We start from the raw sequence: 26,621 nt of genomic DNA, 5'->3' as shown, positions 1-26,621 counted from the left end.
ATTTTTCGAGCGCTTCAAAATATACTGGACCACTGCAGTTGACTTTTTTTTAGCAAACATTTCCTGGTTCCTGGTGAATCTCAGCTTGCACGAGATACCAATTCGGACAGAGAAAGCTTTCACTTTTTGAAAACTGATTTTTTCACTGAGCTGTCTCCTAATTCCGCGAGCAGTCTCCTAACGAGCTCACAACTCTTAACATATGGGAAAACATTCCTAATCTCTGCTCCTGTTAAGCTTGCTTTTCTTTTAATTCCAGACCTGTTTTTTGCTATGCAAAGCCATAAACATTAATAATATTGCTTGTATTGACCTTTGCATGTATGTTGAGGTGACTGCGCAGAACAGTGGTATTTGTTCCTCTGTTTGTAGGTTGCTAAACAATGTGTGCGAAGGAAGGACATGACACCAGCACCAAAATGTGACCAAAGTAGTATTGCAAGCTCATTTTATTTGAGTGCAAGTATACTAGTTTTGGACTTATTGCACTGCCTTCAAAGTAAAATTTGTTCACAATATTGCATGTCGAAAGCTGGTATTTATGGCCATCAACGCAGACTGCATCACAAGTGCTTGACAAGCATTTCAAGAAGTATGCGCACATATTCATGATAATTTAACCTTTTATTTTGAAGGTTTTTCTTTGCAATATTAATGTGTTGTTGCAATATCTAGGTGCACTACAGCCAGTGCTCCTAACACTGCTTCATAGCATTCGGTACCGGCAGCTTGAACATTCTTCACAATTGAACTTCCTGACATCCTGGGTGAGATCACGGATAAGTAATCTGGAGGATGATGCGGATGACATCGAAGTGCCGCAAAACATGGACGCATTTTTGGAATTTCATGATTCGCTGAAAGGTTCGGCATCGATGAAAAATCAACTGGTAATTACACTTTCCAAGTGACATGACATGATTCTGCATAGAATGTGCAAAAGGCAGTGCTGAGCATTTATGCTTGTGTGGTGCTTGCTTTCAAAAGGTGATCATGCCAGGTCACATCTGTACAGCTCCTGATGCTACTTCTCATTGAGGGAGTGTTTGAGGAGAGCATCTAACTGGTTGAAAAATATTTCTTCGAAGCATGCTTGGGGAGACTACATGGCTTTGTCCTCAGTGCTGCTTGCTGCACTGCGTCTGTGGCTGGAAGCGGCACAAAAAGATTATGCGAAGGGCATATTGAGCGCTTGAATTTTGCACTACTTTTGTTGGCTTTCACTTCCTACATGGTCATGCACAGCTGATTTCTTTGCCTCGGTGACCACACCTTGCATGCAGGCTGTACCTTGTGTATCATGCAAACGTTATTGTTGTTAGGTAGGGAACGCCATCATATATGCTGCCAAGTTGCTCTTGGGATGCTTTGTGCACATCTACATGAGATTCAAGTACTAAAAAAAGTATAGTAACTGCTATGCATTTGGTAAACACCAGCGTAGTATTTGAAGAAAGCGATGACTGAAGATGGTAAAAGGAATTTTGCCAAGCCTGGAGGCAAGACATTGTGATGCAAGCTGCCAAATCAAAGGCAAGGGGCCGCGAATGCATTGCCAAGGTTGTCTCACCAATGTGTTTCATTTGAACTTTTGTGCCAACTTTCAAATGTTGTCACATAAATGTGCAGTCGTTAATTGCCGAAACACAAAACAAGTCACACTTGTCATTTCACAATTGCACTAAATCCCATTACCTCCAAGGTTTAAACATCAATACAGAGAACATCGGCACCATTGCTGCAGCTTGTGCTGTCAGTCAAGCTTTGCTGCTTAGCACAGTGATCTAGCTCTTGCTGATTAATGCGATAAATTTCTGGCAAAGTTTTTAAAATTTTTTTATCCTGTCATTTCCAGTCTTAATTTTGTAAATTAAGTAGTAGTTGTTGTAGTTGCAAATTAAAAAGGAATGACTGCATGACATGAATATGTTGTCTTGGACACCATTCCTATTTAAGAAATATATTTCTCTAGAAAGCTGTGGCTAGCATGGCATGGCATCTAAAGCTCTGGCCATCATGTAAGCGCAAGAGCCAAAACCACTTCATATTTTACTCAGAGAAATAAAACTGCTCGTGTGGCAAGATTTTATACAGTAGAAATGCCTGGGTAATGGAAATTTAATAAAGGAAGGCTTGGCACATAGATTTGTAAGTGGTTGCTTGGTAGTGTTTTCTTATTCAGGCTTTTTATTGTCAGTGTTAACTCCGTCTACTCACTACAATGTAATTTTTTCAGAAGACACGATGGAAGAATTTAGTTGGAATTGGCATCGTAGATGGTAGAAGGATGGTCCTGAAGGACCTGCTTTCTGACCAAGTGCTTATTCACTACAGTTGGCAGGGAGGAAAAGGCAAGCGGCAATTCAGGGAGACAGCACGTTGCGAAGCGATGCTAGGAATGACCATATACATGAATAAATTTGTTCATTCGTAAAAGCATTTGTCACTCCCAAGGTGTCACAAATTCAAAATGACTGTACAGCATAACTGCCTTTATGCGCCCTGGAGTTGGATAGTAAATTGCAAGTTGCATTTGTGAGGAATGTATACCTTAAGTTGACAGGTCTTGCATTATTAAAGATAACCTTATTTAACAGTTATCAAATGCATAGCAAACAAAATATGATAGCTTTAGGCGGCCCAAAAAGAAGGAATAATTTTCCTCTGCCCGCATGCCATGAGTGATAAAAGGAAAAGCGAATGCTAGCGACAGTTCAAAAGACAGTACAATGGTCAGAATTGCATTCTTTGTTTATTCACCATGACCTGGTAGCCAGCTATTTGGTAAATCACTGTGAGCTGTTAGCTCATCATCCCTGACACCTGAGACATCAAAATAACTGTGCAGTCTTGCAGATGGTTGCTTCACTCTGTCTGTAAATAAATATTATACAGTAATGCGGGAAATTCATGCATATAGTGTAAACTTAATTTTTCTGCCCAATTTTGTCATGTATCAGTTTAATGAAGCTAGCACGCATTTCCAAAACGTATTTTCTGTCCTGATGCTACAAACTGGATGATGTTGTGGAAATTATCCACAAATTAGGTAATATCCAAAAGAAGCAGGGAAGCAAGGCTTTCGCTATCATTGTACAGGAAGGTTGTCGTGTAACTGAAGCACGTCTTCCTTATTTTTTCAGAAGTCCTAGTAAGCAGAACTACTTGTGATGGAACAGTGGCTGAAATAGAGAAAGTGAAAAAGTCATGGTTGCGACACGCAAAAGAAAGAATGGAGCGCAAGACGCTTAAACTCTATTATGACGGCAGGTATGGATACAGATCTAGTGAGCTGGCACCAAAACTTGTAGGTGCCAGTATCACTGCCTGCTTTTCTTCATTGCCAGTACGTCAATGCTTTAACAAACAACGGAGAGTGAGACATTATCCTATGGTTTGTGAGACTGTGTCCAAGAGAAGGCAAGCTTAGCAGGAGGTGGCAGAAGGTTAGATGAGCGGATGAGATTAAGGAGTTCACAGGAATAGGGTGGGCACAGCTGGCAAAGGACAAGGTTAATTGGAGAGACATGGAGAGGCCTTTGCCCTGCAGTAGGTGTAGTCAGGCTGATGATGATGTATCCAGTTTACAGTTAGTAAGGCTCATCTATTGCAATTGTAGTGGCCTGTTTATTATGTGGCCTTGGAGACAGGGTGTAAGATTTGCACCGTTCTCAGACGTATCGAGCACAGAGAGAGTTGGGCAACTTCGTCGTCTTAAGGCACAGCATAGTGTCCGCACATGCCAGTAGTGGAACGGATTTGGCCTCCACATGGTGACCTCAGGAGTGTCTATTTGGGTTTTTGCGGTCAGTGTTTCTGTGATTTCTATTTAAGTGTCGCTACGGTGGAGCAATTGCCGGCAGCAACTGCAAGGCTAATCCCACCGGTAGTTTACAACCACTCAACTCAACTTGGGCAACTTCGTCGTCTTCAGGCACAGCATAGTGTCGGCACATGCCAGTAGTGGAACAGGTGACAGTTGATGCACTACACAATATATTCTTCACCTGACACATAGTGGAACAGGTAGAGAATGTCTAATTTGGTGCAAATTTAAAAAAAAATATCAGTTAGCTTTTAAATCATTGGCGGCATGTCATTGGCCGATGATTGTTCACAAAAGAATGAATACTAAAGGTGAAGACTTGTGCCAAATGTGTGTCATGCCGCTTTCACGATTGTTATTGGAATGAAAATACAGAAATTCTCTGAATTAAAACAGGATTACATAATTAATATGTGAAGACGAAGGTTGTATATTAAATTTACTTTGTTCAAATGCAGCTAAATACTTATAGCACTAGCCTCATGCAAATGTTGATATTAACCTGCAGAACCAATGACGAAGCAGCACTCCCAACTGAAATGGGAGAAGCAAGCATTGTAGAGGGAACAACTCACAGGCTTCTGGATATACAAGCGGAGAATGATGATTCTGACCTGTAGAATTAGCCGAGTTTTTTCAAGGTTGTATGCCATTAGTTTTGGACAATGTTTTGCAAATAGTCTTGCTTCGCACATTTTCTTGGGTGCCCCACAGTGTACTGATTATTTTGTACTTATTGCTTACTTTTATAACGTAGTAAACTGCTTCTTTTGAAGGTTTTTATTATTTTCTTGTGCTTTGCATATTTTCAAGTGTGCCCCACAGTCTACTTATCATTTTGTACTTATTGTTTACTTTCAAAACGTGGTAAACTGCTTATTTTGGATTTTTTGCATTATTGCTTCCTTGTGCTTTGCACATTTTCTTGGGTGCCTCAGAGTGTATGGTTATTTTGTTCTTATTGTTTACTTTTAAAGCGTGGTAAACTGCATCTTTTGAATTTTTTTCGCTATTGATTCCTTTTGTTGCAGCAGTGTCTTGCGATTCCTTAATGACTACCAAGAATACTGGCAGTATAACACAATTTGTACTGCACAGTGTGTGCTCATCACCTTGTGCCTCACCTTATCCTGTTGTCCTATTAGTGGATCAGGTTAGGGCTTGTTTGTGAACTTTTATGGCTGCCCCAAACTAGCAAATGTAGCTCACCGTAATACTAAAAGCCTACCAGCTCTTGCAAGTGTTCTGTAAAGCCTTTCTTAATTTTATGCATGGTGCTAGTCAAGATTGCAGTGGTACATACCCTTCGATGAAGACCCTCCAATCAACCGTGTCGACCATATGTGGAATCATTCAAATTATTCCCATTTACCGCAGCCGAACTAATTGCAGTCATCTGCGATTTCATGTGTGGAGATTAATCACGACATCATCAGAACTTGTCGATGCCATTGGCTGAAAGGCCTCTTATGAATGTCCTTCGTCGCTGTGTTCGTAGCTGTATTGATTGTTTTTAATTCAGATCATTTAATTAAGTTTTTATTGAGTTGATGTGTTTTTGGCATTGTATTTTCTATGTTGTCCTTTTCTTGCACATTTCCTGCTATGCTTTTAAAATACGTCCCGAATGTTATATTTTAGCATATTACAAGCGGCAATATAGCTGCTGTGTTTTGTTATTATGAATGCCGTAAAATTTACTTCTCTCACAAGATATGCACAGGTTTATTGTGCTTCTGCTAGCCAAAAAAGTGCTCCTGTCTTTCGGCACTCTCTTTACTGTGGGCGCCCCAATCCTAGTCAGATTAATTCTTTTTGTGGCAGCTAGCCTTATGCAGTTGACATGAAAACAGTGTTGTTGTGATGCGCTAAACTAGTCCTTTCCGCCTCTTGTGAACTGTTCTTGCATTTATTTACATCACAAGCGTGTGGATCACTGGCAATGAAAAAAGGGCTTTTATGATATGTGCGCAACCTTTGTACCTCTTTTGAATGCCAAAGTGAATTAGTTTTTTTCATATTTTCTGTTGGCAGTATTCCCCTAGAAGTGAAAAGCCCCTCTTAAATTACAGGCCCTTTCATTCAAAGCTTGTAAAAAGTGGCATCGTTACGGGATGCTTAGGCATGGTAGTAAAGAAATCTTATCATAAAATGATGCCCATTCTCTTAGCCCAAATAGACAGATGTAGGGAAGCTGGTTTCTGAGACTCAGTTCTCGTTTCGAGTGCAGACAAAGTCCTCCATGAGTTGAAATCGTCTGCATGTACCTCGGGGATTGAAAAGGGTTCGGAAGAAGGGAGAAGTAAGGTAGTGGTTATGCCATATGTCCACATGCTGTCGCAGCGGATTAAAAAGAGTGGGGAGCAAGCATAAGGAAAAGGTTCTGTTCCCTGCACCTAACAAGCTAGAAAGAGTTGGGGCGGCAGATCAAAGAAAGCATGAAGGGCGCAGAAGAAATGCTTGAAACATAAATCATGAAAATAGATATGTTCCCTGTAAGACTGGCAAAGTGTATCAAATCCCTCAGTCCTGTGGCCTTACCTACATAGGCCAGATTTGCCACTGCGTTAACGTGCGGCTCATGGAGCACGCTAATTCTTTAAGAAACTGACCTAGCTAAGCTTTGTTTCACGTGCAAATGTACGCCATTTTTTTGACGATACTGATGTCTTGTTCGGTCATTCTGACCAGCGCCCTAGAGAAGTAGCTGAGGCGTTTCATATTATGAGAAAAAGTAATGGGTGCGTGAGTACGCCATCTGTTACATTATCGCTTCGAGAAATCAATATGCTACATAGTGGGTAGTGGTTCTGCAGATACACACATGCTTTTAAAGCGGTTTTTACCTTTTACTAGCACTAGGAGTCTTGTTGACATTGCACATGAGCGCTGTTTTTCCGTGTGTATATATATGACGTGCTTTTCCTAATAAAAAAATCAGTTGTAAGATCAGTGATGGTTTGTGTGCCTCGTCTCTTGGTCCGCGTGTGTTTGCTCTTGTGAACCACCACTATGAAATTAAATAATAAATTATTTAGTGGTCGTACATGTATAGAATGTCTAACGCATGTTTGGAAAGAAGAAAACGCACAGGCAAAAATTTGGTTCCTAAAGTCCTTTAAATTTGAATGGCTACTCTGTAATTGATAACGGAAGTGCTGAAAACCACACCAGGTAGATTTAAAGTAGCTTTTTCCTGCAGTTAGATGGTGTGTTCACAAAGTGTCTATAACCTTCAGAAGATTCACATGTACTCACCAACAATTGCGCTGTACAGCCGTTGGTTCTTAAATGCTTCTTTTTCGCCCCGCCCCTTCAATGTGTACATAAGGACCACAGGAGTCTTCACTAGTCTTCATAATAAGTTTTGTAGCCTCATCAGCTGGCTCACCCCCAATGAGTGCTAGGTTTTTGATCTGAAATAGATTATACAGAATATAAAAAGTGAACTATGCCATGAAAACTATACATTGAACCATTCATAAAACTCCCTCTTCGAGGAATCATGTGCAAGTCAACAAAAAATCAGAAGGATGTAGAACATGATAATACAGAGGACTCAAACAGACCTATGGTCACAGTGGTGTGACTTGGCTTAATGATAACAGAATTCTCTGTTGTCTTCTAAACGCCCATCTTTGCATCATCATATTAACTTCCTTTTATGCATGACTCCATGGCGTACGCTTCCCAAACAATAAGATAAGGGGGAAAAAGTGAAGCCATTACTTTAAGGCCACCTTGAACCATGGCAAAATTGTAGTCTGGAGCTAAATGAGAGATGTAAGAACATAACCGTCAGCTGCCACTATGAACAGCAATGCTAATGCTTGTGCTAATTTCTTGTAGTAGGCCAGATATTATATACAGCAAATCCTCTTTCAAATACACTTGTACAAAATGAAGCTTTCAGGTCTACAAATCCAAATGCAACATGAGGCAATTTCGAAGTCCCAACTTAATCTGAAGTGGACTCACCATTTGTAGAGGGCTCAATTTAAGCTACAGCTCAACAAAACACTATACATCAAAATTATATTGAAAAGAATCAATACGTTGCCAGCAGTTCACAAGCACAATTGAAAGAAATGTCATATACCCAGTCGAAAAGAACACCAGCCCGTTCCTGGTGTTTACACCAAACTGGCTTTTTTAGACATGGGCTCTGGTGTGACCGTGTCTGGTGTTCCGACCAGACCAGGATTTTCAGACACGGGTCCTGATGTGGCATAGTGTGGTGCGCTTTAGTGTGTTCTGGTCTGGTGTTCTGTGCTGTGACCCGGTTGTTTGATACCGGCTCTGGTGTGCTTTGGTTTAGTTTCCTGGTGTGGTCAAGTTCAAGTTCAAGTATATTTTCCTTTCTTACAAAGGAGGAGCCGGGACTAAAAGCTGTGGTAACAGCTTGACTGGAGGTCCCGACTCCTTGAGACAGTGGCAATACAGAAGGAAGGCGAGGGTCACATCATTTACATCAATTAGTAATGTCATGGGTATCCGATGCAAATCCACATTTACGCGAAGCGCGAACACACATGCAAAACGAAAGTCGCAATACACACATGTACTCAAAGCAAATGTTTTACATCACAAAAATATACTAAAATATATCATGTCTGCTTCTTTCACAGATTGAAATTGTCTCGGCAGTAGTCACGGATATTGTGTTTTGAATTTCTGGTAATATCAAAATTGTCATGGATTAGTTTGTTTAGCAAGAGGGGAAGGTTGTAACTTAAGGACTGGTTCATAGAGTAAGTTCGTGGTGTTGGAGTGATCCAAGTTTCTTTGTATCTAGTGTTACGGCAGCTGTTATTTTCTCTCAGTTGTCCAAGTACAATAAAGGGATTGTCACGTTGTTGTGAAGAGTATTTAGAGCATAATAGAAGCCTGTAAAAGTATAACGCGAAGATTGGAAGGATATCATACTTTATAAAGATATTTCTTGTGGGGAAAAGGAATGGCACATTTGCTATGGACCGGACGGCTTTTTTCTGCAGCAAATGCAATCTATGAAGATTTGTTACCCCTGTTGTTCCCCAAACCAAGCTGCAGTATTGGATATGACTTAGTACTAACGCGTTGTAGAGCAACATCTTTACCCTTACTGGAAAAATATGTCTAAAGCGACCAAGTATACCTAGAGCTGAGGAAACTTTCGAACAAATGTGTTCTATGTGCGCATTCCAAGTTAGGTTGTGAGAAAAGATAACGCCCAGTGTTTTTACAGAAGTCACAAGCTCTTTTGGTTGGCTGTTTAAGGCTATTTTGAGAGGCCTAGATATTTTCTTTCCCTTAGGGAGGTATAACAGAATTTGTGTTTTTGACGGATTTATGCGCAAGGAGTTCGCATCTGCCCATGAGTGCAGTTTATTAAGGGCTTCGCTTGTTTTCCTTTCAACCTCGGCCTCGGAAATACCTGTGACAAAAAAAGTTGTGTCATCTGCAAATGACACAACCTGAACATTACTAGCGCTGTAGACGATGTCATTTATATAAACTAAAAATAGCAAAGGCCCAAGAATGCTTCCTTGGGGCACTCCGCATGTTATATGGAGGGTAGGAGAGGATGCTGTGTTTATATCTACATATTGGGTTCTGTGAGATAAGTAAGATTGTAATAGGGTTAGCGCTAGGCCCCGCACACCATACCTTTCCAATTTAAAAAGAATATCATGATTTATGAGGTCAAAGGCCTTAGTAAAATTGATGTAAATACCCATGGTGAGCTTGTTTTCACTGAATGCCTTAATTATAATTTCTTTTTGAGTTAGAAGTGCTGTCTCTGTAGATCTTTTCTTCCTGAACCCATGTTGAAAATCTAGAAATAAGTGATTTTCGTCAAAATAAGAAGTCACTCTGTGATGTATTATTTTCTCGATGCCTTTGGAAAACAGAGGCAGTATAGAAATCGGTCGGTAGTTTGTGAATAGGTTCTTATCACCTTTTTTAAAAATGGGTATCACTCGAGCAATTTGCATTCCTGTAGGGAAAACCAAAGTAGAGAGAATCAAATTATAAATATAGGTAATAATCGGGCACAGTATGTCAAGTACATATTTTACGGGCAATATCTGGAAGCCATTTACGTCCAGCGTTTTACTATTCTTCAAGTTATTGATGGAAGAGAAAACCTCAGCTGTTTCAGTGGGGGCCAAGAACAGCGAACTTATCCTATCGTTTCCTCGCACGTACTGAGCGTAGTTTCTAATGGAACTCCCATCGAGTTCATTATCTTTCGTTTGCTGAATAAAAAAGTGATTGAAAGCATCTGCCAATGGGACACCGGAGAGCTCTTTTTCCCCATGCCTAAAGGTGCCAAGTGTAAGCGTAGGAGTACCGGGACGCACCAAAGAGTTCAACTTGCGCCAGGCTGCATCTGGCCGCAGTGTAGTTTCAGCATCGAACATATCTATTAGGTATGAATTCTTAGCTTTCCTCAGCGTAGACGTAAGTTTATTCCGGTAGCTCTTAAATTCTGCAAGTATATTTAGATCTTTAGTTTTTACAAATTTGGCATACAACGCATTTTTATGCTTGACCATTCTCAGGTGTTCTCTCGTTAACCAAGGTTTTCGCGCTCTCTTTGGCTTTTTTACTTGTGTTACTGGAAAATGCTGGTGGTATATTTTCTTAAGTATACTTTAAAGATAAGGTACGCTGTGTTGCTCTCACGGCATTCATATACTGCATCCCATGTTTGTTTTTCAACATCCTGGCGGAATGATTCAAGACGCGAAGATGTAATAACTTGACGATATGTGGGCTTTGGTTCATTCCACTTGATGGGAAATTGCTTGTCTACGAATAAAAAGGTTCCCAGATGATCACTTATACCTGTACAAAGAGTGCCAGCAAATGTAGTGTCTGTGTTAACGTTGGTAATAAATACGTCTAGTAATGTAGAACTTTGTTCTGTGATACACGTTGGGTTGGTGATTACATTAGATAGGCCATAAGTAGAAAGGGTAAGGCTCAAGTCTTTCTGGTAAGGAGTAGGTACAATCATGTTCACATTCATGTCTCCACCTAAGAAGATCTGTGCTTTTTGCTCCGTCACATATTCTAAAAGTTCTTCAAGGAAGGCCAAAAAACGGCCAAAGGTACCAGATGGCGGTCTGTAGACCACGCAAAACATATTGTCAAGGTGTCGTAAGGTAAGCACTTCAAAATCAGGAGTGACAGCACAGAATTTTTCTTCGGTATCACACAGCAGGTTATCTTTTACCAGGATAGAAACACCACCGCCTCTTTTGTCGTGATGATTTCGATAGAAGCATTGATAACCAGATGGGCAGAATATAGCCGTTTCGCGTTCATACCATGTTTCAGTGAGCATGAGCACAGTGAAAGACATTTCAAATACTTCTAGCAAAGCATGCATTTCATTATCTTTGTTTCTTCGATTTGGTGTGGTTGGTATACCGAAGAATGTCTAGATTGAGATGGTTTGAGTTTGAACATACTATCGTGAGAAAAATTAAGAGATCCCAGCGAATGTACGCCAAATGGTGTAAAACGGCAAGCACTCCTGATGTCGAGTCAGGTGCACTAACATCCATCAATCTCGCTGTGCCGGCCTTGATGGCACGAGCATTGCATCAGATGGCACTTGCACGCAGTTAGGCATAGTGTGGCACACACTCGCAGCGTCATAATTTTTCACATGATTGTACACTGAAGCATGCACATAACCACATTATTTCTGTTCTTGCCGAAGACTAAGAGCCAGCACGTATCGTAAAAAAAGAAAAAAGTGCTCACATTTGCACAAAAGCATACTTAGCTTCATTGATAGACAAAATTGGCAGTATAGTCAAGATGGAGGCCTCTAGCATCATAGCGTGCATCTTTTCTGACAAAGTCGAATAGGTTGAAATTCCATGATAGCAGCTTGACTCCAGCTGTGTAGCCACAAGGCATGAAGAACAACAGAACAAAATCACGAATTTGTGTGAAATGCACTATAATAATCACAGTGCAAAGACAACCAGCAAATACTGCTATTAAATTTAGTTCAGTGGTGCAAACACACACGGCACATTCAATACGACTTGCAATGCCTCTGCAGCAAATCAACTGTCTTCTGCTTTATAGTAAATCAATGCTACTGACATAAAGCACTGCACTTGCATTACTTTGCTTGAAATCAATGTCTGGGTGAGCAAGTATTTCACACTTTCATTCACACAGTACAACGATGAACACGGACAAGGGGGAAAACACCGAAAAACACTTTGAGGTGCCTCCTCCCTTGCCCCTGTTCATCATCATGCTGTGTGAATGAAAATGTGAATTATTGCATTGTGTTTTTCTTTTGTATTCATAGCTAACTGCATATATTTACAACACAGTTGGGTACGCCTGCATCATAATCTGAATTCCTATCATATTTTGGCATTGCAGCTGATATTGAGCATGACAGTCCTTCTAACACTGTCAGGCTTTCAGAGACAATCAACAGCACTCAAGCACCTTCGGTAATTGATTCATTACCAGGCTCAGAGATACTAATACTTGGTAGCCTAGAGAAATAAATTGATATGGAAATTCTACTGCTGCAGAAAACAAAAAAATAGAGAAATGAAGGAATTATAGAAATGAGTACAAGATGCCAATAAAGATGGGCACAAAAACGAGATAAGATGTAGTACGACTAAAAAAATATTTGATGCAAGTATATTTCAGGGTGACAAAATCCATGTATTGAGACTTTTGATGCGCACAGGGTGCAGAACTGTAAAGCACTGCATGGCTGGCTGTATCTATTTAGAAGACCATTCCTCTTCATTTCTTTAAAAAAAGTGGCAGCAAAGCATAAAAAGCCGACTCCTGAAATTTATTTTCAGCTGAATACCACATACAAAATGACAAGGGTGGAATGTTAATGATTCGAAAGGCAACCTTAAACAAGATGCGATGAACTTTGGCACTGCTAAAACCACAACAGATGTGCAAAAAAAAAGCTGACAGATTATTTTTTCTGCTGAATGTATTAAAACTAAAGCTGCCTGAGCCCACATGAGTTTTTTTAGGTACAGCTTGCTATACACATCCTGAGCCTCTGGTGCAGTTGACTGCAGAGTACCTGCAGACACTTGCACACATACAAAACCCACACTAGATTCTGTGCATTGAGCACTATAGTGCCTAGCACGCCCTGTCTTCCAGTGAGATGCACTTATTTTGGTGCATCCAGGCGTTAGGGTTCCAGTTATAAAAAATGTCCGAGTTGGTTATGAGTTAAGTGAATAAGCTTAACAAGTTGACTGGTTCTAATCAGGCAGATTACTTGCAAGAGCCACTTCTCACAGCAAGGCAGAAAACAATAATGGCTTCAGGACACTGCAGTGCAGGGCTCCAAATTAGTTTAGACCAAGTGGGGTTCGTTAAGCTTCGCTGACATTGTATGGCAGACCGGCGCCTTTTCCAAAGTAGCAATGTTTACTACCGCACATATACATAACTCACAAGTCGCATGATTCCTCCCAACATGTACGAAACAAAGTATTGCAACCGCTTCGAGCCATCTGTACAGGCCCCACTGGGCCGTCCCTGCTGAGTGTGAAAAAAAGTGGCTAAGATATGCTTTGTCATATTCAATGCTACAAAGCATTTTTACAAAGCATGCAGCAAAGCTAGCGAAAGAGTGCTCAAGCACACCTATGCTTGAGTAAAAAGTAGCCAAAATTTTTTACATGTAAACTGAAGTAGCCGAAATTAGAACGTGACTTGTAAAACTGTATGCATAACAGCTAGACAAGAGAGCAGAGAAGGTAAGGGCAAACAGAGGCTAATTATGGGCTACATGATGGACTCTAACAGTCACTTCCATCATGGCATCTGAGAGTTAAAGAATAGGCCAGTTAGCATTCAATTCAAGCTTATTTTCATGCAAAATGCTTTCAGTGATGGCTACAAGTTATAACATACAAATTTTCGTTGTTAAGTAGAGGCAACCAGATGATTCATGGACGATGGCAAATGTGGCGGTACCCACGAATGCGTATACTGAATCAGCATCACTTAAGCCTCAGTACCTAAAATCCAAGCTTCAGGGCAAATGACTGCTAAGTACCGTCCGTCTTCTGTTTCCATGGCATGAGAAGTACATATTCACTAAAAGTTGTTCATTATGAGTAATTTAACTGATCATGCACTGCCGCACTGCACATAGAGCCTAGGCTTTTAAGCTGCATTTATCCTCACATGAGCTAACTGCACCCATCAATTAACCTCCTGTAAATAAACTTTCACATGAAGACAACATATACAATTATTTGATCACGTCTTGTATGTTTGGCATTATCCTTTGTTTGGCGCTTTCATAATATAAACCACTAACAAACCTGAGTCGTAATTCTCACAAACACTGATGGAGTGAGTATATGCCCCTGAGATAAATCCAGCTAAAGCTAGCAATTACCTCTCAGTGGATCCATTTTTCACACTCCAGCGCACAAAAATACACGAACAAAGAGGATAGACACCACGGACACCAGACATATTTTTTTTGTGCTCGAATGATGTCTCATAATTCTTCCCAGAACCGACTATCCCAGCCTTCTATGGTTTGCCTTGTGGAGAACCTTTTCCTTGCCTTCCGCTGTAACCTCCTGAGCACTTGCCACTGGAACTGCACAGTACAACTGCTTCTGTTGACCAGATGGAAATGGCAGTCCTCTTGTGAAATACTGCATCCTTTGGGATTCCCTTCACGCTGTCATATATTGCCTTCTCTACTTTGAATTCAGATACACCTAAAAGAAAAAGAACACGCATATAAAAATTCTTAGCCATATTTGCAGCAAGGAATATGATAATAATTGTATTTGTACGCTTCACAGCAACAACAGCAGTATGCTTTAACGCCTGTTGAAGCAAGAAAGTAAGAAATCATTTCGTTTATTACCAACACAAGACTTGCACCTTGATGTTGTTGGTGTCATGCAATAGTGGTGAGTTCTGATAGCAGTGTGAAATACAAAAGGCAACTGCTTGCTTCGAATGTTAGAACATGCAACTTTAACTGCACTCTTATTGAAAAAAATTGACTTCATCTTTGAAAATCGCAGATTAGTATGTCTGGTAGCAAATACTGAAAATAGGAATAGTAGGAGCACTGCCAGTGTTTAAATCAACACGCAGTGACTGGTTTGGTTTATGGTTTGGTTTATATGGGTTTAACGTCCCAAAGCGACTCAGGCTATGAGAGACACCGTAATGAAGGGCTCCAGAAATTTCGACCACCTGGGGTTCGTTAGAGTGCACTGACACCACACAGTACACGGGCCTCAAGAATTTCGCCTTCATTGAAATTTGACCACCGCGGCCGGGATCGAATCCGCGTCTTTCGGGCCAGCAGCCGAGTGCCGTAATCACTCAGCCACCGCGGCGGCTTCGCAGTGACTGGTTAGAGCAATTTTCTAAATCCAGTTCTTGCCCATGCCCTTGTCAAGCAAGGCACTAATGCCGGTTGACCTGCAGTAAATCTAATGTGTCCTCAACGTGCTGCCTAGTTAGCAAAGTTCTTGTAGTCAAAATGGAACGAAACATTACTTAACATTTTTTCAGCTAGAAGCGCATGTGCTATTGATATAGTCCAAGGCAAACAACTTAGTGCCTTAGAATAGTGTTCAACGAGGGGACCACACGCAGAGACGCTGGACTTGCCACTGTTTCCTTATACAAAGTAATACAGGAGTTGAAGTAGAACTTTTTGCTGGGCTAGTTGGCGCATGTTACTAAGATAAGAAGCGCCAGCAGAGACAAGACGTAAGTGTCCGTGTCACTTCTTACGTCTTGTCTCTGTTGGCGCTTCTTTTCTTAGTAATACAGGAGTGCATGGCCTGTGGTGTTCATGCTAAGAAATACAAAATATAAATAGAAACAAAACTGAAGTGCAAAGAAAAATTAGAGACAAGTTCTGTCATTACACCTGGTGTGACACTAGAGAGTGCATGTTCATAAAGAAGTAGTAAAATGGTCATTTTGAAAATTTCCACAATCATCAAATTGTCATGAGCAGTCAGTATGCCTTTTCCTCACACAAAAGGTTTCCAGCGGCTCCGGTGCACTTCAGCTTCTTTTTAGTACAGTGCCTTTAAAAGAGAGAAATTGGTCAAGGGCCACAGAACGGTAATAACTATGTACCACCATTTTCATATCTGTGCTTCATTACTTTTTAAACAACCTCCAATATGACCCACATGATTTGCTGCAGGAGCAGGATTCCAGTGAGCACCACTCACATTCAATGAAGGACCTGGCTGCCTTTTCCATGTGTTATACTACTTTTCACAATGAAAGTGCCATTGAGCGAGTTTGACAGCAAGCGAAAACATGATTTGAACCCAATAGCATAATGAAATTTTAAAGTGGTCCGTAAAATTATGCTTGTAAAAAGACAACTTCAGGTGTCAATACTCATCAAAGTTGCCATCGGATCTCAGCTTTGGTGTGCTCATAAAGGGAGGCTGGGGTGCTTAGTTATAATGACCAATTGTCATGGCTAGTACATTGTGCTTCCTACTTCAATGATGAAGTTTGTGACTAACTATCCTCCAAAATCTGACATCTGGCATAAAGGCTGAAAAACAAAAGCAAATGAAGGACCACTAAGACCTGAAATTATTTCCTACTTGAACAGTTATGCACATCATAAAGAAAGCTGACAAACGGCACGAAGTTATAATGTTATTTTGGCCCCAAATGCTCGCACATTTGAGCCTCAGTATCCCGACTAAAGCAATAAAAAAGACATGACTGTTGAAGGCATCACAAGCTCCTGTAAAGCTCATCAGCATTGAGAAAAACAAATTCTAACCCTCATAATAATATAAAAGTCAGCCAATGAGGCCGCTGTGTCAGTCACCAACTAAGATACGTGTACAAACTACACACTGTAAATGCACAAAATCTTCATGAGAGCAAAGCATGCCCTGCACTTTAGAAACAAATTTGTGTCAATGTAAGATTCTTGGCAACAGTAGGCATCACCATTAATGACATGTGCTAAAAATGAAGAGGGCACCTTAATGATGCTGTACAATTTAGAATTCAGCCTTTCAGTAAACTATATTTTGTCTAGTATCATGAGCACTGTCAGAGGAGAAGGCAAAAATGAAAGGAAAGCTGCCAGCTGTCATGAGGCCTGCCACAAAAAAAAACACTGAACAAAAGTGGTGCACAAACAAAAAAGAAGGGATGCACTATGCGATTACAGAACACAAAATAACACAGGAGAACAGGGCCCAACCAATGAATGAAAAGAGAACAACGAAAAGAAAGTAAGCAGTACTGAACACTGCTACCTCTGCAAATTGAGAACAGTGAAATAGACAACACCTAAAAAATAAGTTTCAAGAATTATAAAAACTTAACTTTGGTCACATATTTTTTTATGCGCTGCATTAGACATTAGAATACATGAATCCTGAAGTGGTATTTGCCTATCATTAAATAATTTATAATTCCATTTCCTTCTCTGATGTTGTTTAGGCTTGATAAGCGGAATGATGGCTGTGATGCCTAGTTGGCCTTTAGGTCTGCTGAGGCATGAAAAAGGCTACAATATAAATGTTGATATGGTGTTTTAATTCACTAAACACCTAAAACAGCCTGTTTTGAAAGCTGGAATGACAACAAATGCTATAGCAGCAGTTATATTACCAGTTTTCTTGCTATTGACATGACCTGAAAACCAACTACACGTCGCAACCATCGTTCGGTTGATAATACTGAAACAACAAGGAGAAAGACAATTATAAATTATTTACCAGTCATAGAGCAAATATCACGGGGTGGTCCATGTACAGGCGTGGACAGAAGTAAACCGAGCGCGCCGCACAAGAAAGAACTGCGTGTCAGCGCCGCCTAGCCAAACCAGACGAAAGCTCGAAATCGCCACGCGCATGTGCAGGCCCGCTTCTGGCGCGACCCTCTCAATGCTCCGCTTGCCTCGCATTCGTCCGGCGTCTGTGTCGTGCTGATGATGATCATGATCGGATGGTTGTGCTCTGTGTAGCTAGCGAACATTTCGGAAAACAAAGACCGCGGTCTTGTTAAGGCAAATTGCGCGGGGACGGCTCTACCATTAAGCCGCTTCGTTTGAGACAGATGGAGGCGTGTTTGCGCCGCAAACAACCCGCGTGTTTCGAACTTTTGCTGCCGCTGGGACTCTGCGGCGTTTCACTCGCAAGCAAACGCGCTCGAAACACTCGGCATACTGCCGCAGTTTGATGTTAATTTTCTACAGTTATCACTGATGATTCGCCTTGTCCCTACCAGGCGCTGACGCAGCACTAGTGCATGCACCCTGCCTGTCTCCTCCGAAACAAACTGCCCTTATACTGGATCCTGCTCTTATCGCCACCGAGACGGTGTGCTGCGGATCGCGCTGTCATGTGAGGAGCAGAGCTCATGGTAATCACTTTGCATGCACCTTCCGGTCTTAGGATGACTACAAGCACCCGCTGTCTCACCCACACGAATGCCGCGGCAGCAGTGCGTCACTGTTGCGTGCCCGCGTGCGAAATTTGGCATATAAGTACCAGTGATCGCCCACTAATCAGAGTATGAGCCATGACAGAACCCGGCAAGCGATCCAAACTCTTCTGTGCGAGCTGTATTACTTCACTGCTAACGGTTACATATAGACATTGGTCTGTTTGAGAATATAGTTGTGGAAATCCAAAAGCTGCATCCAGCACATTTGGAAGCAGTCACTATACTTGAGACGCTGGATCGCGCTGCAAAAAGCGCCAAGAGCGGCGGTTTCCTCTCATTTTAAGCCGACCTCCTAGGCGAGGTTCCAATGCAGGAGGACTGTGGTGCAGCACAGACACACAGCGCGCATGCTTTGCCGCTCCGTCAGTTCCTCGTAGGAGCAAGCCGAAAATGAACGGTAACTGTATTAAAAGAACCCAAAACTGCGGTGGTGGATCGGGTGTTTTGAGTTTATTTGGTCTATAGCGAGATGGAAATGAATCCCAGAGGCAGCTAAAGTTCGAAGGAGGCGCGTTATTTGCGATGGAAACGCGCCTACAGCTGTCACAGATGAAACGACATAATGATAGCGTCGCCCCCGCGGGATTTCTGGCATCAAGCCAGCGGTCTGTGCGCTCCGAAATGCCCGCTCGCTACTAAGGGCACAACCATCCGACCATATTCATCATCAGCGTGACCCTGACTACGGCCGAATGCGAGGCGAGCGGATCAATGAGAGGGTTGCGCCGGTAGGGGCCTGCATATGCGTGTCGCGATTTTGAGCTTACGTGTAGTTTTGCCAGGCGGCGCTGAAAAGCTGTTCTTTCTTGTGCGGCGCGCTCCGTATACTTCTGTCCGCGCCTGCACATTAATGTCTAAGGCATTTGAAAAAAGACGCAAGCAAACTTCTGGTGTCCATAGTATATGCAGTTTCTTTCAAGCTTTGTTGAACTATGATATCAGGTAGCATGCCGAAAGGCTGAGTCAAACAGGTCACTACAAGCTCCTAATTTCCTGCAAGTGTATTAGAGCAAGTATATTCACTGAACTTGCACAGTGTAATCACCAAGCAAGTGAAATGGCAAAAAAATCAAAACTGACCAAGATAATCACAGATGTAACAATTTATGGTGAACATTCAACTTTTTTTATTTAGCACTTCTAAATTTTTTCTGCACAGGCTATAATTCAACAGACCTTAAAGTAGTTTGCAGTAGACGGTGCTTATTTTCCACTCAGATCTAGAGGCAGTAAAAATATTGCAACTACAGTGAAAAGTTCGTTTAACAGTACCTCTTGCTGGACTAGTTGGTGTAACATTGTGTAACAAAAGTAAAAACAGCGCTAAATTTTCATAAACAACACAGAAAGAACAGACAGGACGGGCGCTGTCCTGTCTGTTCTTTCTGTGTGGTTTGTGTAAAAATTAGTACTGTTTTTACTGTCGTTATACAGTGAGAGGCCACCAAACAGAAGCTGTCAAGTCCACATAATGTTTCATCTTTGAGGTGCATTCTTAGCTGCACTATATAACACCATTCATATTCTTTTCATCAAGTGAAATAAGACGTATTTGCTGGACCAGTCTCTGAAGAGTGCCATGTGACACCGGCATTACTGCAGAAGCTTGGCATGGTTATTCTTCTACTATGATTGTCTATGAGGATTTCCATGGGAGTTGGATACTAGAGGAAAAAAGTATAAAAGCATTGTTCTCATTCTGTAATATCACCTTAGAAAGCTGCCCTGTAGCCCATTACATCATATTGACATTTTTTAAAGCCTGGCTGCATTGAAGGGGGTATCTAGTGACTCGAGAACAGGTGGGGAAGGAACTAGAGAGGGAGAGAGAGAAAGCGGCTGAGCTGAGGCTATGCCATTGTGCTCGTTGCTGCTGTGTAGCCTTGGAGCTGAGCGGCCAGCTCTGGACTCAATCGTGGTATGAGGCTGCGGGTTTCCCTTTTTCTTCCACCCTGTGTGTTGTGCTGTCAACGTTGCATTTTTTGCCTCTTGGCAATAAGAAAACGTGTAAATGATTCTTGCTAAAAATCACCACGAAATTTTAGAAATGACAGGAGAAATGTTCCAACCACCACTAACAAGGAAAAGAAAATTGGTTGCTTGCTTCGGATTTATACGCTCCCTACATTCTAGTACAGGGAGTCTCAGATTCGTCGTTAGTTTTGTAAAGGTTCCGAGGCCAGCTGAGACCCCCTGTATATAAGCACTGCTTCTTTCTGAGCATGAAACTGGCACTATCTGATGATGGCCTATTGAGAAGAGGCACACACGTTATTTTGAATAAGGGAATGCCAATACATGCCATCAACTTTCTGGTCCAAAGCAGACACTGCAACACACTGATCTCAATGCAGAGGTGAAAAAAACAGATCTGAGAAAACTCGACACATACTTGTGCTCTGCAATGTACGCTGAACGGGCACAGACCAGAACAGCCCCAAATCTGGACAGTGGAGACATCTGCTCCGATGAAGCTCTCTTCAGACCTCTTCACTACTGAAGAGAAGGCATTTCACCTGCATAACATCATAATTTCCAGCTGTGTATTTTGCACCCACAATGCCAGGCACTTCCGGATAATTATTTGTATTGCTGGCATTTTACACAACCACAAGAAAATGTTTAAACAGCCAAACTTCAAATACACAACGCTACTTGCTCACACTAGTTTTTATAAGCTCTGCACTACTTAGGTTATTCAAAACCACTTAATATGAAAGGGCTGCAAAGCGCTCTGTTTCTAGGGCTACTTCTTTGTCATCGTTCAGCAATGATTTTTATTTACGGTCGCCAACAACTAAAAGAACTTTACAGCTGCAGGCAACGTTACCTGATCGAGCAGGTAGCTACCTGTTGTGGTATCGCAGTGACGCGTCGCTTCAATTCACTCAGTCGCTTGCATGCCTTGACGCGTCACACCCCTCCCACTCTGAGCTTGACAGCTGGTGTAATCGGTTCGTAGAGGTGTGTTCTAACCTTAAGACTCCACATCAGATCACTATAAAGACGCACATATGCGTAGCGCATAACACAACGCTAAACAGACCGAGCGGCGCACGCTATCGGCAGTCCGCAACGGGACGATACTGGCCTCAGAAACACGCGTGCAGGCAGTGCACGATCACGTCCCACGTCGAATCATGAACAGGAAGTCGGGGAACCACCTTAACGAAAGCCCAAAACATAGTCACCCGCGCCTTGCTGGGTGGTATACAATTGCCAGATTTACATTTAGGACTCCTACGCGTGCCTTCCATTCAGCAAACACATCTATGCGTACACCTCGGCGCTGGCGTCACAACGCATACACTGTGAACACTGACGGACCAGCAGTTTGATGATTCGAAGTGGAATGCACTTTGCTGCCGAGGAAACAACCAGTGACTCACGCGCAATGCCGAAGGGAAACGAACAGGACAGAGCTGACAGAGCCTCGTCCCTTCCGCTTCTTCTCGCCTTTGCGCTCGCTCATTTATTTTCGCGGTCGCAAATTGCACGCACTCTTGCGCTACACTATGGGTCTCACCTAGAAACGAAGACTCTATGCATTCCAGTAACCGCTTTCTTCTCTTGCTTCGCGGCTGCAACGGTTGAAGCCGAACGTGTCGTAAATATGAAACGGCTCCATGCTTCTCGGCGTGGTCACTTTTCACAAAGTGCGCGGACGGCTGCATTGCTGACACGCGGCGCAAGCTACGATAAGCAGGAAATCCAAACGGAAGTTTGAAGGAACGATTTTGAAATCAGACACAAACAGCACACGAACAGCAGCAGCAGCAGCACGGAGCACGGCACGGCGTGGCGTAAGGCCTAGCCGGATATCACTCCGGAATGCACAGAGGAAGAGGAGGGGAGGAGGGTGTACTGCGTCCTGCCACGTGACCTGGCAGCAGCGCGCTGGATTCGAACGGCGTTGGGAAGCACACTAGGTGCTGGCGCGTGGCTATTAGCGTCATGGTAAATATATACCGCGAACTGTTACAAAACTGCAGTTAGACTAAGGCGCTCCGCGCCTCCGTGCATCATTGCCGTGCAGTTTTCATGTCAAAAGCAGGCGACAATGTTTCATCTCCTTGCAGAACAACTTTACAAATTGTTTCTTAGTTTTTCTATTTCCTTTCTGGTCTTTTGCCGACCGAATTAACGAGCTTTCACTGCATATTTTTTAGCCCAGCACCAAGTTTCTTGTAAACCACATTTCGCCTTATGCTACAAAGATGTGATCTGCAGCACAAGTCTGCTTTTTTCAACTTCAAAAAAGAGTTAATCTCAAAGGTTCTATTGTAGATTTCAACAAAATGTGTATTACTGCAAAATCCCATTACATCGAACGTCAAGGAACCATAAAAAATTCAAATTATCAAATGACACCCAACAAAACTGACAAGAACCGCATGCACCAGAGTATAGGTCGGAAGAGGGGACCGCCTCAGTTATTGCTGGCAGCCGGAATTCGTCTGCCTATATGCTTTGTCATTTTGAAGCGCATATAACTTAAATTACATGCTTAATTGCATATTTTATGCAGAATATATTTAGCTTGAACGCGGAAATGCAAGCCATTTGCCCACATTCGTCTGACTTCATCAATGTGCTGAGTGGCAGCCCATATACTGAGCATATATATATGCCCGCACTTCACCCATGCGCCCATGCTCCATCGCTGTGGTACCCATTCAGCCCTTTTACATGTAATGTAGGATATGCAGCCAGGCTAATATAAGTGGAAATACTTGTTCATAGGTGTCGCCGGGCAACGATCAATAACATTACGCGTGTTTCTGCACTGCAAACTCCAGAATAATCGACGCACGACTTACGAAGGCTACAGGCTGAAATATACTCCTGTTTCTACACACAGTGTCGTCAGAGTGATGCACGGGAAGCCCCCATCGCGGTTGCCCGCAATTCACCGTCGTATAGCCCAGGTTCACGCACACACATTTTGTCACTGCATAGTCCACACTTAGCCCTTTTCTACCAGATATGTTGGCGGGGAAGGAGTGGGAATGGCTGATATATGCCCATGCGCCGCCCACGTATTTTCTACGCAGTGCTTTTGTAGGCTGTAGGCGGGAATATTGTATGTTTGCCCACACGCAACTAGCCTCCTTGGATCCTTGAGGGTGCTGCAGGGGCCGCCTCTATTGGGTTTGCCCGCACTTCACCATCATGTAACCCCACATTTTATGCACACGAACTGCATACAGCCCTTGCTTAGCCCTTTCATACCCTGGTTAGTATAAAGGCGGGGAAGATGCGGGAATGACAAATGGGCCAACCCTTAGCCCATGCGCGATCAACGTAGGTGGTCCTCAAACGGCTCAAACTGCATGCCTAGAACAGTTCGCCACTGTGAAGCCCTTGGTTTAGTCCCTCTATTTTCCACACAGGACAAAAGTAGGCCGAAGGCGGGAATACTCTCTCTTTGCCCACTCAAAACCATCGTGGCTTCCTCAAGGTGCTGTACGGGCAGCCTCTCTTGGGGCTGCCCACACTGAACTATGTTAGAGCCAGCACTGTTTCCCGCATGTATCTGTGGTGGCATGCATACAGCCCATGCTTAGCCCTTTCATACCCTGTTTAGGATAGAGGCGGCGAAGATGGGAAAATGACAAGTGTGCCCACGCCTAGCCCAGGCGGGACCAACGTAGGCGTTGCTCAGACAGCCTAAACTGCATGCCTACAACGCTTCGCCTCTGTGCAGCCCAAAGTTTAGCCCCTGTATTTTCCACACAGGACCCATGTAGGCCGATGGCGGGTATACTATCTCTCTGCCCACACAAAACCACCGTGGCTCCCTCAAGGTGCTGCACGGGCAGCCTCAAGAGGGGCTGCCCACACTGAACCGTGACAGAGCCCGCTCTGTTGCCCGCATGTATCTGTGGTGGCATGCATACAGCCCATGCTTAGCCCTTTCATACCCTGTTTAGGATAGAGGCGGGGAAGATGCGGAAATGAGAAATGTGCCCACGCCTAGCCCATGCGGGACCAACGTAGGCGTTGCTCAGACAGCCTAAACTGCATGCCTACAACGCTTCGCCGCTGTGCAGCCCAAATTTAGCCCCTGTATTTTCCACACAGGACCCATGTAGGCTGAAGGCGGGAATACTGTCTCTTTGCCCACACAAAACCACCGTGGCTCCCTCAAGGTGCTGCACGGGCAGCCCCAAGAGGGGCTGCACACACTTCGCTTTGTTAGAGCCCGCACTGTTGCCCGCATGTATCTGTGGTGGGACCCAGGTGGGCTGGGCGCTCTTTTTAAGCCCATGCGTAGCTGACGAGGGGTTCACTCAGGCATATAATATGCAGCCCAAACCTTTTTTGCAAGCACTGCGCCCACGAGGGACCCATATAGGTTCATTGCGGGCAGCCACCAGCCCTCATTGCAAATGTCGGACTCGCATGGGCCCGCCACCTTGTGCTACTGGGGATGTCACATATAATAGCGAGTCTAAAATGAAATTAAGATGGCAAGAGGTGTGAAGAAGCCGACGTGGATTAACCGAAGACTAAAGAAGATGAAGAAGCATTCGGCGATGTGGAGAGAGATGAATGGTGGAGAAGAGAAGAGGGAGAAGACGACCACAAGCCTAACGTGGCCTAACGCTAAGGCTATAAACGTGCGAGGGAGAGCGAGGCACGTGGGGGGGGGGGAGTGAAGAACAGAGAAGCGGAGGCTTCGGCGGGTCAGTGGAGCTTCGGCTGGAAGAGAGCGACGCCGGCTACTGCTCCAGGACGCTAAGACCTGCTACGGCCAGGGATGTCTCCAGCGCTGTTGCCACCCGTTCGGGTGGTGCCCCAACGCCAGCACTATCGGCATCACGTCCGCGTGTGCTTGGACCGGGAGCTTGTACGACGCAGCCAACTACGCCACCAGCGACGCCATCCCAAGCACCTCGGACGCCATCTCGAAGCCGGCTACTGGACCCATACAACATCCCAGCCGCTCCGAACCAACCGTGAGCACGAACGCCGACCACTAACAGTTGAACACTAGTAGTAGACGCTGGTAGCAGTGTTCCCGGGTCGTGTGTATTTATAGTCATTGTGTTTTGTTTTAGTTTGTTAATCTGTTTTGTGTGATAGTGTGTGTGTCATGTAGGGTGTATTAAATGTGCGTCTGTGTGGGTACACCTGTCGCCTAGTCCCTTCTTTCCGTCCGAGTGTTCTGGGAGATCCGTGACACCTAACCATTCAGCCACTGCGACGAGTACCCGCAGTGGAAGTGGCAGTGGTTTATTAATATAATAATTATAAATAGAAGGATAAGAGTTTTGCTCCCCGACATCTCTCATCGATACTGAAGCACCTGAGTTGGGGCAGCGGAAATAAAACCAATTTTACAATTTTATATAGCGATCATCGGCATTGCGGGAAAGCCGAGCACTCCCCTCTGTGCTGTGCAGCAGTTGGCCAGAGCCGTCATACACGAGGAGCTTCAGGAGCATCTCCTCGTGTACACTGATGGATCAGTGGTCCCAGACAGCCGCTGCCTTTCAGCGGAGGCTACCATGCATCCCCGCCCTGCGTCTGCACAGACAGACACACGCCCCCTTCTTGGGCCCCTCCACAACGGCGGAGTTGATGGGGATCTGGTTGGGATTGGACCTGTTGCTTTCCATTTTCCCTACGCCACCGTGGAGTGCTCTGCAGGAGTACTCTCACATCGTCCTCAGCCACGTGCACTGAAACGCCGCGGTACCCCACTAGTGCGCGACATTCGCTCACGCGCAGAAAGGATGCGCTGTGCATGCACAGTGGGTGCCCAGTCACAGCGGCATCGCTGGCAACGAGGAGGCCGACGAACTCGCAACTGCCGCACACGAACTACCTCCAAGCGATCTCCTCCTTGCCCTGGATGACGTGCGTGCGGTCATCCAGGAATATCTCCGACGGCAGCACCCCTACCCATGCATCGCAGGAGGTGAGCGCACCGCCAGCATCAACGGCTGCCGACTCTTCGCGGTCGAAACACGCTATGATCCTCCGCGCGCGCATTTGAAGCGTGTGGGCCGGGGAACGACGGGTGCGTCACGGAATCGCGACGAGTGATGTATGTGACGGGGGCGGTGCAGTGTAAATACTGGAACACCTGCGCTCCTTCGCTGCGCCGCGTTCAGCCATTGTCGTCGCGATATGCTCGCAGCCTACAGGGCGCTAGGGATTCATCCAGACTCGCTCAAGACGCGATTGTGGCTGCAGGGCATTGCGCGCACCCGTGAGTGAACATTGGTGAGTCTGCATTTCTCCTGCAGACGGGCTTGACGTCGCGTCTGTTTCGCGTCTG

General features: G+C 43.9%; 1 long non-coding RNA gene across 2 annotated transcripts; it reads right to left on the bottom strand.

The window, feature by feature from the left end:
* Positions 1–458: 458 nt before the first annotated feature.
* Positions 459–22,120, bottom strand: LOC144116206 (uncharacterized). Of its 2 annotated transcripts, none has more exons than XR_013311783.1 (6): positions 21,858–22,120; positions 20,724–20,847; positions 14,424–14,583; positions 11,588–11,727; positions 7,085–7,242; positions 459–3,182 (listed from the first exon to the last, which is right to left on the bottom strand). It is a non-coding gene; the product is annotated as an uncharacterized LOC144116206 (long non-coding RNA). The 2 variants fall into 2 exon arrangements; XR_013311784.1 differs by having other exon boundaries at positions 459–1,148.
* Between the last annotated feature and the right edge of the window lie 4,501 nt (positions 22,121–26,621).

The sequence above is a fragment of the Amblyomma americanum genome, chromosome 1 (assembly GCF_052857255.1).
Source record: "Amblyomma americanum isolate KBUSLIRL-KWMA chromosome 1, ASM5285725v1, whole genome shotgun sequence".
NCBI lineage: Eukaryota > Metazoa > Arthropoda > Arachnida > Ixodida > Ixodidae > Amblyomma > Amblyomma americanum.
Note: the sequence above shows the minus strand (reverse complement) of the source record. Positions and strands in the feature narration are given on the sequence as shown.